The sequence below is a fragment of the Oncorhynchus kisutch genome, linkage group LG27, assembly GCF_002021735.2.
Source record: "Oncorhynchus kisutch isolate 150728-3 linkage group LG27, Okis_V2, whole genome shotgun sequence".
Classification (NCBI taxonomy): Eukaryota; Metazoa; Chordata; class Actinopteri; order Salmoniformes; family Salmonidae; genus Oncorhynchus; species Oncorhynchus kisutch.
This window is the reverse complement of record NC_034200.2, coordinates 24,374,906-24,389,572: the sequence shown is the minus strand read 5'-3', so window position 1 is coordinate 24,389,572 and position 14,667 is coordinate 24,374,906.

Genomic DNA, 14,667 nt, shown 5'->3' with positions numbered 1-14,667 from the left:
GGAAGGGAAATGTTAACTTGCACTCCCAAACAGCTATGTCCATACATCAACAAGTCTACGTTTAGTTTCACCACACGGTTGGCGTATTATTGAAGTAGAGGTGAAAACAGGACAGCCACAAGACCTACAGACAGAAAGGAGCAGTGCTGCCGTTGTCATATGGCAGACTGTGTGACTGACTGACAATCCCAATGAAAATGCAGAGGAAGCAAAGCCCCATGTGACCTCAGCAGAGAAGCATCAATGGAATTCCCTTTGGGAATCTGCCTGCTATCATCATCATCGCTGCCTTTTATTCACAATGCAACACTGGGCAAACTGCATTCAGCAGCACACTCCATGCATACTGTAAGAACAATAAAAAAGGAAGCCTCTACTTTTCCGCCTTATATTCAGGAGCTTACCTCTGTCTGAATTATCAAACTCTACGCTACCAAATATTGCTTGCATTCCAGAGTGACTTAGTCAGCAGTTTTCTTTAAATAATAAAATGAGAGTAAAATATTGAGGTATGTTGCAGTACAATACAGTAGACATAGGGTGTCAGTATTGCATCATCATTGTGTAGTTGTCAATCCACCAAGTTGCTGGATTTCTATACACTGATCAAAAAAATAAAGGGAACACTAAAATAACACATCCTAGATCTGAATGAATGAAAAATTCTTATTAAATACTTTTTTCTTTACATAGTTGAATGTGCTGACAACAAAATCACACAAAAATTATCAATGGAAATCAAATTTATCAACCCATGGAGGTCTGGATTTGGAGTCACTCAAAATTAAAGTGGAAAACCACACTACAGGCTGATCCAATTTTGATGTAATGTCCTTAAAACAAGTCAAAATGAGGCTCAGTAGTGTGTGTGGCCTCCACGTGCCTGTATGACCTCCCTACAACGCCTGGGCATGCTCCTGATGAGGTGGCGGATGGTCTCCTGAGGGATCTCCTCCCAGACCTGGACTAAAGCATCCGCCAACTCCTGGACAGTCTGTGGTGCAACGTGGCGTTGGTGAATGGAGCGAGACATGATGTCCCAGATGTGCTCAATTGGATTCAGGTCTGGGGAACGGGCGGGCCAGTCCATAGCATCAATGCCTTCCTCTTGCAGGAACTGCTGACACACTCCAGCCACATGAGGTCTAGCATTGTCTTGCATTAGGAGGAACCCAGGGCCAACCGCACCAGCATATGGTCTCACAAGGGGTCTGAGGATCTCATCTTGGTACCTAATGGCAGTCAGGCTACCTCTGGCGAGCACATGGAGGGCTGTGCGGCCCCCAAAAGAAATGCCACCCCACACCATGACTGACCCACCGCCAAACCGGTCATGCTGGAGGATGTTGCAGGCAGCAGAACGTTCTCCATGGCGTCTCCAGACTGTCACGTCTGTCACATGTGCTCAGTGTGAACCTGCTTTCATCTGTGAAGAGCACAGGGCGCCAGGGCGAATTTGCCAATCTTGGTGTTCTCTGGCAAATGCCAAACGTCCTGCACGGTGTTGGGCTGTAAGCACAACCCCCACCTGTGGACGTCGGGCCCTCATACCACCCTCATGGAGTCTGTTTCTGACCGTTTGAGCAGACACATGCACATTTGTGGCCTGCTGGAGGTCATTTTGCAGGGCTCTGGCAGTGCTACTCCTGCTCCTCCTTGCACAAAGGTAGAGGTAGCGGTCCTGCTGCTAGGTTGTTGCCCTCCTACGGCCTCCTCCACGTCTCCTGATGTACTGGCCTGTCTCCTGGTAGCGCCTCCATGCTCTGGACACTACGCTGACAGACACAGCAAACCTTCTTGCCACAGCTCGCATTGATGTGCCATCCTGGATGAGCTGCTCTACCTGAGATACTTGTGTGGGTTGTAACTCCGTCTCATGCTACCACTAGAGTGAAAGCACCGCCAGCATTCAAAAGTGACCAAAACATCAGCCAGGAAGCATAGGAACTGAGAAGTGGTCTGTGGTTATCACCTGCAGAACCACTCCTTTATTGGGGGTGTCTTGCTAATTGCCTATAATTTCCACCTGTTGTCTATACCATTTGCACAACAGCATGTGAAATTTATTGTCAATCAGTGTTGCTTCCTAAGTGGACAGTTTGATTTCACAGAAGTGTGATTGATTTGGAGTTACTTGTGTTGTTTAAGTGTTCCCTTTATTTTTTTTGAGCAGTGTATTTCTCATATACACTGAGTATACCAAACATTAGGAACACCTTCCTAATATTTAGTTGGAAGGTGTTCCAACTCCCCCCCCACCCCCCACCCCCACAAGGTGTCGAAAGAGTTCCACAGGGACATACACGGAAAACTGTTGAGTGTGAAAAACCCAGCAGTGTTGCAGTTTTTGACACACTCAAACCAATGCGCCTGGCACCTACCAGCATACCCCGTTTAAAGGCACTTAATATTTTGTCTTGCTCACTCACCCTCTGAATGCACACATACCCAATCTATGTCTCAATTCTCTCAAGGCTTAAACATTATTCTTTAACCTGTCTCCTCCCCTTCATCTACATTGATTGAAGTAGATTTAACAAGTGACATTAAAAAGGGATCATAGCTTTCACCTAGTCAGTCTATTTCATGGAAAGAGCAGGTGTTCTTAATGTGTTATAGAGTGGGCATATATCACAGCGGGTCTGAACCCTGACCTCTCACTAAAGATACCAAAGTGTTGACCGTTAGACCAAGAGGAAATTCCCTATGGGCCGAGGGGGACACTGATTTTGAAGTCGCAGGCAGGGCTACTGTACCTCATTATGAGACCACGAGCCTGGCTCATGTCCGCTATACATACACTTTCCGATCTTGTAATGTTAATACTTTTCATAGAAAAAGCGATAAAAAAAAGACATGCATAATACTTTAATTGATCTTATCTAATAGTACAATATAAAGAGCAGAAAGAAATGGGCAGAGCTATGTAAAATGAGATCATTTACCCCCGGCCAATAGCTATTCCCATACAATACAATACATGTTGTGTGCATGAATGTTGTGTATTAGGCTTCTTCTTAGTACTCTGTTCAGAGGGGAAGAAGTGTCATCAGAGGGGCATGAGAGTGACCTGTGCCAGGACCTACTGAGACATATTTACTTAGCAGCACACAAACTATCGCAGCCAGGTTTTTCTTTACAGACAACAGGGAGGTGGCATGATAGAGGCTACAGGAGGTCGATATATTGTAGCTTTGTTAAATAGAATAGGGCTTAAGGTAAGGGCATGCAACATTGTTTTGAATGAGAACCACTTGGTAATACATTATTTATTAACTCTTATCAGAGCCTGACTGCCTTTGATGTGGGTGGAACAAGCTCATGATTATGAAATGATAATGGCCTTAATGATATTTCATTAGAGGTTGTAGATGATTTGTTGCTTTCACAGCAATTGTGTCCTTCACGAGGGGCTAGACTAGAGTATGGCGACCGCATAGCTCAGAATGTCCAAATAATATAGCTCAATGAAAGTATAAGAGGGGCGGTGGAGTAGCTTCACATTGAAATATATATGTTTTAGCATTGCCATGAATAATAATCAATTTAATTTATATAGCACTATTTATTATACAGATAAGATCAAAGACGCTGAATAGGAAATTACCTTGTTTATCCTCTTTCCCTGTTTGGTGGTGTGCAATCAATCAAGATCAATTAACTAAAATGCTGAATCATTAAAGTCATTATCATTAGTTGAGGTAATTAAGTAATTATCCCTATTTGTGAAATGAATGGCTCATTAGCTGTGTTAAATATTGAATCTCCTCCTCTCTAGATTCTATATTTTTAGGAGTTGTGAGTTTTTCAGATTATTACATCTTTCCATCAAGTGGTGTACAAACACTTTAAAGTACTACTTAAGTATTTTTGGGGGGTATCTGTATTTTACTTTACTATTTCTATTTTTGACAGCTTTTACTTTTAGTCCACTACATTCCTAAAGAAAAATGACGTACTTTTTACTCCATACATTTTCCCTGACACCCAAAAGTACTTGTTACATTATGGATGCATAACAGGACAGGAAAATGGTCCAATTCACACACTTATCAAGAGAACCTCCCTGGTCATCTCCACTGTCTCTGATCTGGCAGATTCACTAAACACAAATGCTTAATTTGAAAATGATTTGTGTTGGAGTGTGCCCCTGAATGTCAGAAAAATTAAAAATAAACAGAAAATTGTGCCATCTGGTTTGCCTAATGTAAGTCATTTTAAATGACTTATAATTTTACTTTTTAAATTACCATTACTTTTGATACTTAAGTATATTTCAAATCAAATACTTTTCAACTTTGGCTCAAGTAGTATTTTACTGGATGACTTTCACTTTGAATTGAGTTATTTTTTATGATGGTATCTTTACTTTTACTCAAGTATGGCAGTTGGGGACTTTTTCCACCACTGTTTCCATCTGAAATGGATTCTTTACAATAATCATCAAGATCTGAATTATACGATCAACATTTGATACTGTACCATCTCATCTAAACTTCAAGAGTGAGTGGTGTTGGAGGTGAATCAAAGCAAGTAAATACATCCAAACATAATGGGTTGAACTGGTTGGGATTGTTTACTGAACACCCTCCTCTATCATCTTTGTCAGACATCTACATTTACATACAGGTCTTTTTTGATGTTTCTGTCAGTTGGAGGCTAATGTTGTAAACAAAGGATCATGGCACATTGAAGGTCATTCATGCTCGGTTTCCTATTCAAGGGAGGGAGCCTATGGAGAAGAAGCAGAGATAACAGATCAGACCATGAAGTCCCAGCCCATATGGTGCTCCTCCCACACCCAGCCTGGCTCTCTATGTGTGGTGTCAAAACACTGCAACATGCATGGAACAGGCACACACATACACACATGCACCTGATTGATTACCATACTGGCCCTGCGGAGTGTGTGTGATTATTTACAGTAGTCATTACTGTGTACGAACCAAAGGACCCAGGTCATCAATAGACTGTGCAGATAGTATGAGCTGTCTATAGACCTCAAAAAGCAGTTGAAAGGTTTATACTGTATATCAGCCAGGCGGTTTGCGGTCGACAGACTGGTGATTTTAGAATAGCCTTAGTCAAGCTGATGGTTTAATATCCCCAGAGTGGAAGGGAATGCCAATTCTGTATCTGCAGATGGTCTGTAAAGTGTTGCATTACATTGTATTGCTTGAATTAAATTAAATGCTGTTCCAAGAGCTAGCCACCCCTCATGGCCATTTTGTTGAAGGCCAGAATTTTTATACCTCTCAACCTCATCAATTTGGCCATAATTGTCATGGGACCTGAGCCAAGCCAAGATGTATTTTTGGGTGTGAGCCACTGGAAAGCAGTTATTGTCAGTGATGGCCAGCTGTTTGCTGACAGCCGTGACAGACTAATAGAGGAGTAAATAAAAGGGTTTTCTGACACATTTCCAGGATTTCTGTATCTTTTCTTGGTCAATGTCAACATGACTCACATAGCAGAACAATAACTAATATGTTTGGCTGACAAAATCAAATGTACCATCGTGGCTGGCTGTATCACTGCCTAGTATGGCAATTTCTCCACCGGTGACCGCAAGGCCCTACAGTAGGTGGTGCGGACGGCCCAGCGCATCACTGGGGGCGAGCTCCCAGCCATCCAAGACATTCATGCCAGGTGTTGCCTGAGTAAGGCCTGAAAAACTGCTAAGGAATACAGCTACCCGAGCCATGGACTGTTCTCTCTGCTCCTGTCCAGCAGAGGGTATCAGAGCATCGGGTCGCGAACCAACAGGCTCTGAAAGCTCTTCTTTCCTCAGGCCGTAAGATTGTTGAATAGATAACTACCACTGCCCTCCCTCTCTCCCACAGATTATCACAACTGACTACCTGCTCATCCTCGGGTCTCCAATACCATAGCCACACACACCTACATTGATACTCTTCACATTCACATATACACACCCACATACGCACACACTAAGGCACCTATGCTCGCACACTCACTGACACATCACACACACTCACACTCACACTCACTCATTACCATGCAAGTACCACATACACTGCCGCCATAATTGATTGATTGATTATAGTAATTCATATGACCATTCGATGTTCCTGTAATGTTTATTATGATTATAAATGATTAAAAATCCAAATAACTTCACAGATCTTCATTGTAAAGGGTTTAAACACTGTTTCCCATGCTTGTTCAATGAACCATAAACAATTAATGAACATGCACCTGTGGAACGGTCATTAAGACACTAACAGCTTAAGAACAGTAGGCAATTAAGGTCACAATTATTAAAACTTAGGACACTAAAGAGGCATTTCTACTGACTCTGAAAAACACCAAAAGAAAGATGCCCAGGGTCCCTGCTCATCTGAGTGAATGTGCCTTAGGCTTGCTGCAAGGAGGCATGACTGCAGATGTGGCCAGGGACAAAAATTGTCCATACTGTGAGACGCCTAAGACAGAGCTACAGGGAGACAGGACGGACAGCTGATCGCCCCCACAGTGGCAGACCACGTGTAACAACACCTGCACAGGATTGGTACATCCGAACATCAGACCTGTGGGACAGGTACAGGATGGCAACAACAATTGCCCAAGTTACATCAGGAACGCACAATCCCTCCATCAGTGCTCAGACTGTCCGCAATAGGCTGAGAGAGGCTGGACTGAGGGCTTGTAGGCCTGTTGTAAGGCAGGTCCTCACCAGGCATCACCGGCAATAATGTCACCTATGGGCACAAACCCACCGTCGCTGGACCAGACAGGACTGGTCTTCACTGACTAGTCATGGTTTTGTCTCACCAGGGGTGATGGTCAGATTCGAGTTTATTGTCAAAGGAATGAGCGTTACACCGAGGCCTGTACTCTGGAGTGGGATCGATTTGGAGGTGAAGGGTCCGTCATGATCTGGGGCGGTGTGTCACAGCATCATCGGACTGAGCTTGTTGTCATTGCAGGCACTCTCAATGCTGTGCATTACAGGGAAGACATCCTCCTCCCTCATGTTGTACTCTTCCTGCAGGCTCATCCTGACATGACCCTCCAGCATGACAATGCCTCCAGCCATACTGCTCGTTCTGTGCGTGATTTCCTGCAAGACAGGAATGTCAGTGTCCTGCCATGGCCAGTGTAGAGCCCGGATCTCAATCCCATTGAGCACGTCTGGGACCTGTTGGATCAGAGGTTGAGGGCTAGGGCCATTCCCCCTAGAAATGTCCGGAATCTGCATGTGCCTTGGTGGAAGAGTGGGGTAACATCTCACAGCAAGAACTGGCAAATCTGGTGCAGTCCATGAGGAGGAGATTCACTGCAGTACTTAAGGCAGCTGGTGGCCACACCAGATACTGACTGTTACTTTTGATTTTAATCCCCCCTTTGTTCAGGGACACATTATTCAATTTCTGTTAGTCACATGTCTGTGGAACTTGTTCAGTTTATGTCTCAGTTGTTGAATCTTGTTATGTGTACAAATATTTGCACACGTTAAGTTTGCTAAAAATAAACGCAGTTGACAGTGGGAGGATGTTTCCTTTTTATGCTGATTTTTTTTATTGGTATTTGGCCTGCTACCAGCCACTTTAACCCATTTACATGTGTGTTCCTTCCTAAATCCCTGCAGTATCCCTGCACATTGTAATAATGGTGACGTCACTTCACTGACTGACCTTGATTATTTTTTATTTTCTTGCATTTCACGTGTTTTATTTCTTATCTAAATTACTACCTTTATTGTACATGGTTGGAAAACCGCTCGCAAGTTAAGCATTTCACTGTATGTTTTTATTTCACTGTACTGTTTTACACCTGCTGTATCCTGTGCATGTGACAATAAAACTTGAAACATTAAATAACTGTGTGCAGAAGGTGGATGTTGAAATATGAAAATCTAGGTATTTTTCCATCCCAGACACATGATTCTAGGATAGGACTGAAAATAATACAAAATGTCACAATTATTTACAATTGTTTGAATACCATATTAAATAAACAGCACATTCCTTTTCAGAACATCTAGGTCTTGAGAGAAATGCAAACCAAACAACAACGTTGATTATAGCGATGTGTGAATCATCTTTCTTGGCATAACCCATGCCAGCTACGGGGCCTATCTGTCTGTGTATGTAGGAAGAGGAGGAACAGCTTGGGTGTACGGAGGAGTGAGGCTCCTGAGGGGAATGGTTGTACACTCCTAATGGTTACACTCCTGCACTGAGATAAGGACTCGTAATAAGTGTGTGCGTGTGCTGGTGGGCGTGCTGGTGTGTGTGTGTGTGCTGGTGTGTGTGCTGGTGTGTGTGTGTGTGTGTGTGTGTGTGCCTACCACCATCTGGCTCTGTGCATGTGGTCCGACTGGAGGCCAGAGCCCAATCTGTACCATCATGACTCTCCAGAGATACCAGCCGCCATGCAATCACGTTGACAGATGGCTAGGCTGCTGCTCGTTGCCCCACCAAGAAGACCAAATTCACCTTCATTAAACTCTGATTGGAATCACGGGCACCAGGCCCCATCAAAAGACAACTCGGTTTTCTTTCTTGTAGAAGGAATTGTTGGTGCAATGTGTGATCAACATAGCACTGAGTGAAATGTTTTAATTCTTTAGAGTCTAAGACATTGGGGGAAGAAGGGTGTTAAGCTGACATATGGAATTGTTTTAAGATGGTCATACTATGGATCATTTAGATATTTGATTTAGAATTTTATGTAACGGCACTCGTCGTGGGAAGGAAGAGTGGACCAAAGCGCAGCGTGGAAAGTGTTAATGATATTTATTTTCAAGAAACACTCAAACAAAAATAACAAATCCCCCCCCCCCCCGTCAGGCAAAGACACTAAACATAAAATAACACCCCACAAAACCCAAACGGAAAATCACAATTTATATATGATCCCCAATCAGAGACAACGATAGACAGCTGCCTCTGATTGGGAACCACACTCCGCAAAACAACAAAGAAATAGAAAACATCGATTTTCCCACCCGAGTCACACCCTGACCTAACCAAACATAGGGAATAAATAAGGATCTCTAAGGTCAGGGCGTGACAATTTAGGACACCTTTATGTATTTTCTTATAAAATATTGATTTTGGCCTTTACTACTAAATCCCATAGAAACGCATTATTGACACATTAAAAAATAAACAAGGTTTTGAAGTGTCTGTCCTAAATCTAGGATATATATATATATATTGTTTATATATACATATTTTTTACACATATTTAACACATTTGGGAGGGGGGGGGGGGGTGCGATACTGTCGGATGCGGTGGATTGAGACCCATCAATTGGAAAAAACATGATATCTCTAGTTTAAACTGATGTATTTTCATTGGGATTTTTTTGTTATGTAATTTAGATTGACGCACCGGTAAATCGACTGTAGGTTAATAAACAGAATAATCTGACTTCTGGTGTAAAACTGTAATCTTCATGTAGCTTTCAATTATGCTCGAAGATGTGAGGAGCAAATTATGTTTGATTTCAGATATTCTGTTAATGAGATCATATCCATTTATTGGTTGGTTTATCTACAGTGCCTTTAGAAAATATTCAGACCCCTTGACCTTTTCCACATTTTGTTAGGTTACAGCCTTTGAGTAAATAGTTTTTTTCCCTGATCAATCTACACACAATATCCCATAATGACAAAGCAAAACCTGGTTTTGAAAGTTTTGCTATTTTATTAAAAATTAAAAACTGAAATATCACATATACATAAGTATTCAGATATTTTACTCAATACTTTGTTGAAGCACCTTTGGCATCGATAACAGCCTCGAGTCTTGTAGGGTATGACACTACAAACTTCTTCTCTACAGATCCTCTCAAGCACTGTCAGATTGGATGGGGAGCATCGCTGCACAGCTACTTTCAGGAATCTTCTACAGTTCTATTTTTGTTTCATCAGACCAGAGTACATTTCTCAGAAAAGTACAATCTTTGTCCTCATGTGCAGTTGCAAACCGTAGTCTGGCCTTTTTTATGGCAGTTTTGGAGTAGTGGCTTCTTCCTTGCTGAGCGCACCTTCAGGTTATGTCAATATAGGACGTGTTTTACTGTGGGAAAAAATATTTTTTCCTCCAGCATTTTCACAAGGTCCTTTGATGTTGTTCTGGGATTGATTTGCACTTTTCGCACCAAAATATGTTCATTTCAAGGAGACAGAACGCTTCTCCTTCCTGAGTGGTTTGACGGCTGCCTGGTCCCATGGTGTTTATACTTGCGTACTATTGTTTGTACAGATGAATGTGGTACATTCAGGCGTTTGGAAATTCCCCCCAAGGATGAACTAGACTTGTGGAGGTCTACAATTGTTATTCTGAGGTCTTGGCTGATTTCTTTTGATTTTCCCATGATGTCAAGCAAAGAGGCACTGAGTTTGAAGGTTGGCCTTGAAATACATCCACAGGGAGACCACCAATTGACTCAAATGACATCAATTAGCCTATCAGCTTCTAAAGCCATGACATCATTTTCTGGAATTTTCCAAGCTGTTTAAAGGCACAGTCAACTTAGTGTATGTAAAACTTCTGACCCACTGGAAATGTGATACAGTGAATTATAAGTGAAATAATCTGTCTGTAAACAATTAAACAATTACTTGTGTCATGCACAAAGTAGATGTCCTAACCGACTTGCCAAAACTATAGTTTGTTAAAAAGACATTTGTGGAGTGGTTGAAAAACTAGTTTTAATGACTCCAACCTAAATGTATGTAAACTTCCGACTTCAACTCTGCATTATGCCCTGAATCTATTCTTCCTCGCCCAGAAATCTGCTCCTTTTACTCTCTGTTCCGAACGAAATAGACGACCAGTTCTTATAGCCTTTAGCCGTACCCTTATCCTTCTCCTCCTCTGTTCCTCTGGTGATGTAGAGGTTAACCCAGGCCCTGCAGCCCCCAGCACCACTCCCATTCCCAAGGCACTCTCATTTGTTGACTTCTGTAACTGTAAAAGCCTTGGTTTCATGCATGTTAACATTAGAAGCCTCCTCCCTAAGTTTGTTTTATTCACTGCTTTAGCAGCCCTGATGTCCTAGCCGTGTCTGAATCTTGGCTTAGGAAGGCCACCAAAAATCCTGAAATTTCCCATCCCCAACTACAACATTTTCCGACAAGATAGAACTGCCAAGGGGGGCGGAGTTGCAATCTACTGCAGAGAGGGCCTGCAGAGTTCTGTCTTACTATCTAGGTCTGTGCCCAAACAATTTGAGCTTCTACTTTAAAAAATCCACCTTTTGAGAAACAAGTCTCTCACCGTTGCCGCTTGTTATAGACCCCCATCAGCCCCCAGGTGTGCCCTGGACACCATATGTGAATTGATTGCCCCCCATCTATCTTCAGAGTTCGTACTGTTAGGTGATCTAAACTGGGATATGCTTAACACTCCGGCCGTCCTACAATCTAAACTAAATGCCCTCAATCTCACACAAATTATCAAGGAAACTACCAGGTACAACCCTAAATCGGTAACCATGGGCACCCTCTTAGATATCATCCTGACGAACTTGACCTCTAAATACACCTCTGCTGTCTTCAACCAGGGTCTCAGCAATCACTGCCTAATTGCCTGCGTCCATAATGGGTCCGCGTTCAAACGACCACCCCTCATCACTGTCAAACGCTCCCTAAAACACTTCAGCGAGCAGGCCTTTCTAATCGATCTGGCCCTGGAAGGATATTGACCTCATCCCATCAGTAGAGGATCCCTGGTTGCTCTTTAAAAGTGCTTTCCTCACCATCTTAAATAAGCATGCCCCTTTCAAAAAATGTAGAACTAAGAACAGACAGAGCCCTTGGTTCACCCCAGACTTGACTGCCCTTGAACAGCACAAAAACATCCTGTGGCGTGCTGCACTAGCATCGTATAGCCCCCGCAATATGCAACTTTTCAGGGAAGTCAGGAACCAATATACACAGTCAGTTAGGAAAGCTAAGGCTAGCTTTTTCAAACAGAAATCTGCATCCTGTAGCACTAATTCCAAAAGGTTTTGTGACACTGTAAAGTCCATGGAGAATAAGAGCACCTCCTCCCAGCTGCCCACTGCACTGAGGCTAGGAAACACTGTCACCACCGATAAATCTACGATAATCAATCATTTCAATAAGCATTTATCTATGGCTGGCCATGCTTTCCACCTGGCTACCCCTACCCTGGCCAACAGCTCTGCACACCAGCTTTTCCGGATGACTGTGTGATCGTGCTCTCCGTAGCCGATGTGATTAAGATCTTTAAACTAGTTAACATTCACAAAGCCGCAGGGCCAGATGGATTACCAGGATGCGTACTCAGAGCATGCGCTGACCAGCTGGCAAGTGTCTTCAATGACATTTCCAACCTCTCCCTGACCCCGTCTGTAATACCTACATGTTTCAAGCAGACCACCATAATCCCTGTGGCAAAGAATGCCAAGGTAACCTGCCTAAATGACTACCGCCCTGTAGCACTCACATCTGTAGCCATGAAATGCTTTGAAAGGCTGGTCATGGCTCACATCAACGTCATCATCGAAGAAACCCTGGACCCACTCCAATTCGCAAACTGCCTCAACAAATCCACAGATGGCACAATCTCTATTGCACTCCACACTGCCCTTTCCCACCTGGATAAAAGTAACACCTATGTGAGAATGCTGTTCATTGACCACAGCTCAGTGTTCAACACCATAGTGCCTTCCAAGCTCATCACTAAGCTATGGAGCCTGGGACTGAACACCTCCCTCTGCAACTGGATCCTGGACTTCCTGACGGGCCTCCCCCAGGTGGTGAGAGTAGGCAACAACACATTCACTACGCTTACCGTCAACACGGGGGTCCTTCAGGAGTACGTGTTTAGTCCCCTCCTGTACTCCCTGTTCACCCATGACTGTGTGGCCACGCTTGACTCCAACATCATCATTAAGTTTGCTGACGATGCAAATGTGGTAGGCCTGATCACTGACAACGATGAGACAGCCTATGGGGAGGAGGTCAGAGACCTGGCAGTGTGGTGCCAGGACAACAATCTTTTCCTCAAAATGAGCAAGACAAAGGAGCTGATCGTGGACTACAGGAAAAGGAGGGCAGGGCATGCCCCCATTCACATCAACAAGGCTATATTGGAGACGGTCGAGAGCTTCAAGTTCCTTGGTGTCCACATCACTAAGGACGGCAGGGTAGCCTAGTGGTTAGAGCATTGGATTAGTAACCGAAAGGTTGCAAGTTCATATCCCCGAGCTGACAAGGTACAAATCTGTCGTTCTGCCCCTGAACAGGCAGTTAACCCACTGTTCCTAGGCCGTCATTGAAAATAAGAATCTGTTCTTAACTGACTTGCCTAGTTAAATAAAGGTAAAATTAAAATTAAAAGGACCTATCATTGTCCAAACACACCAAGACAGTTGTGAAGAGGGCACGACAACACCTATTCTTGAAAACATTTGGCATGGGTCCTCAGATCCTCAAAAAGCAAGTGGTACAGGAGTGCCAGGTCTGGGACCAAAAGCTCTACTTAACAGCTTCTACCCCCAAGCCATGAGACTGCTGAACATTTAATAAAATGGCTATCCTGACTATTTGCATTGACCCTCTTATTTTATTTGTATTTATTCTTATTATTGTTATTTTTTGCACTGACTCTCTTGCACAGGCTCGATGTACACTTACTGGACTCTAACCACACACGCACACATACTACACTGAAACTCCAAAACATGCATATTGACGCCCCACATTCACACACACACACATATGCATTTACATTCCTTCACACTCTTCACATATGCTGCTGCTGCTCTGTTTATTATCAATGCATAGTCACTTTACCCCTATGTACATATTACCTCAATCACCTCGACTAACCCTTGCATACCCCTACACATTGACTCTTTACCAAGGGATAAGAACGTTGACAGCCAGTATGGCAATGGAACATTTGGAACGAACGACTGGGTCGCGTCCATAGATACAGAACAAAAAGACATTAACTACTGGGTCGCGTCTCTGGCAACCAAGCCAATGGAACGAACAATCAGCTGGCTTGGGTAGCAACCCAAAATTTGTTTCGGGACTATGTCTTGTGGAAGGATGAAATAGTATGAATAAATTCAGCAAAATAAAGTTTTCAATTAAAATATGTCAATCATTATTTTAATATGTTGGTAACCTTCGACTTCGTCTTGGGCCTAACAACACCTGTGCCAATATGTCCACCAAAAACCGTCTTCTCGGGCATTATCACTTAAATCAAGGACATGTCATCATCAATGCATGCAGTTGCTGGAGGGTTTCTTTCTGATAGAAAAATCCCTTCCATTTGGATTTTGCTGTATCTTAACTTTAGACCAGCTAATCTCGGTTAGGCCAGAACAAAACTATTGCGTAATTTGGTCAGATCTGTCCACGAGAGATTATACAGGGTTAGAACCTCAAACAGTATTATTTATTCACATACTGTGCAGTATCACATCATCAAATCAAAATCTATTTGTCACATGTACCGAATACAACAGTGAAATGCTTACTTACAAGCGCTTATTAACCTCAATGCAGAGTTGAAAAAAGTTTTTTAAAAACCAAATAAACTAAAGGAAAAATAGTAACACAATGAAATACAAATAACAACACTATATACAAAAATACTTGCTTGCTAGCTAGCTAACTACGGCTAATTTATAGTCACATCAAACAG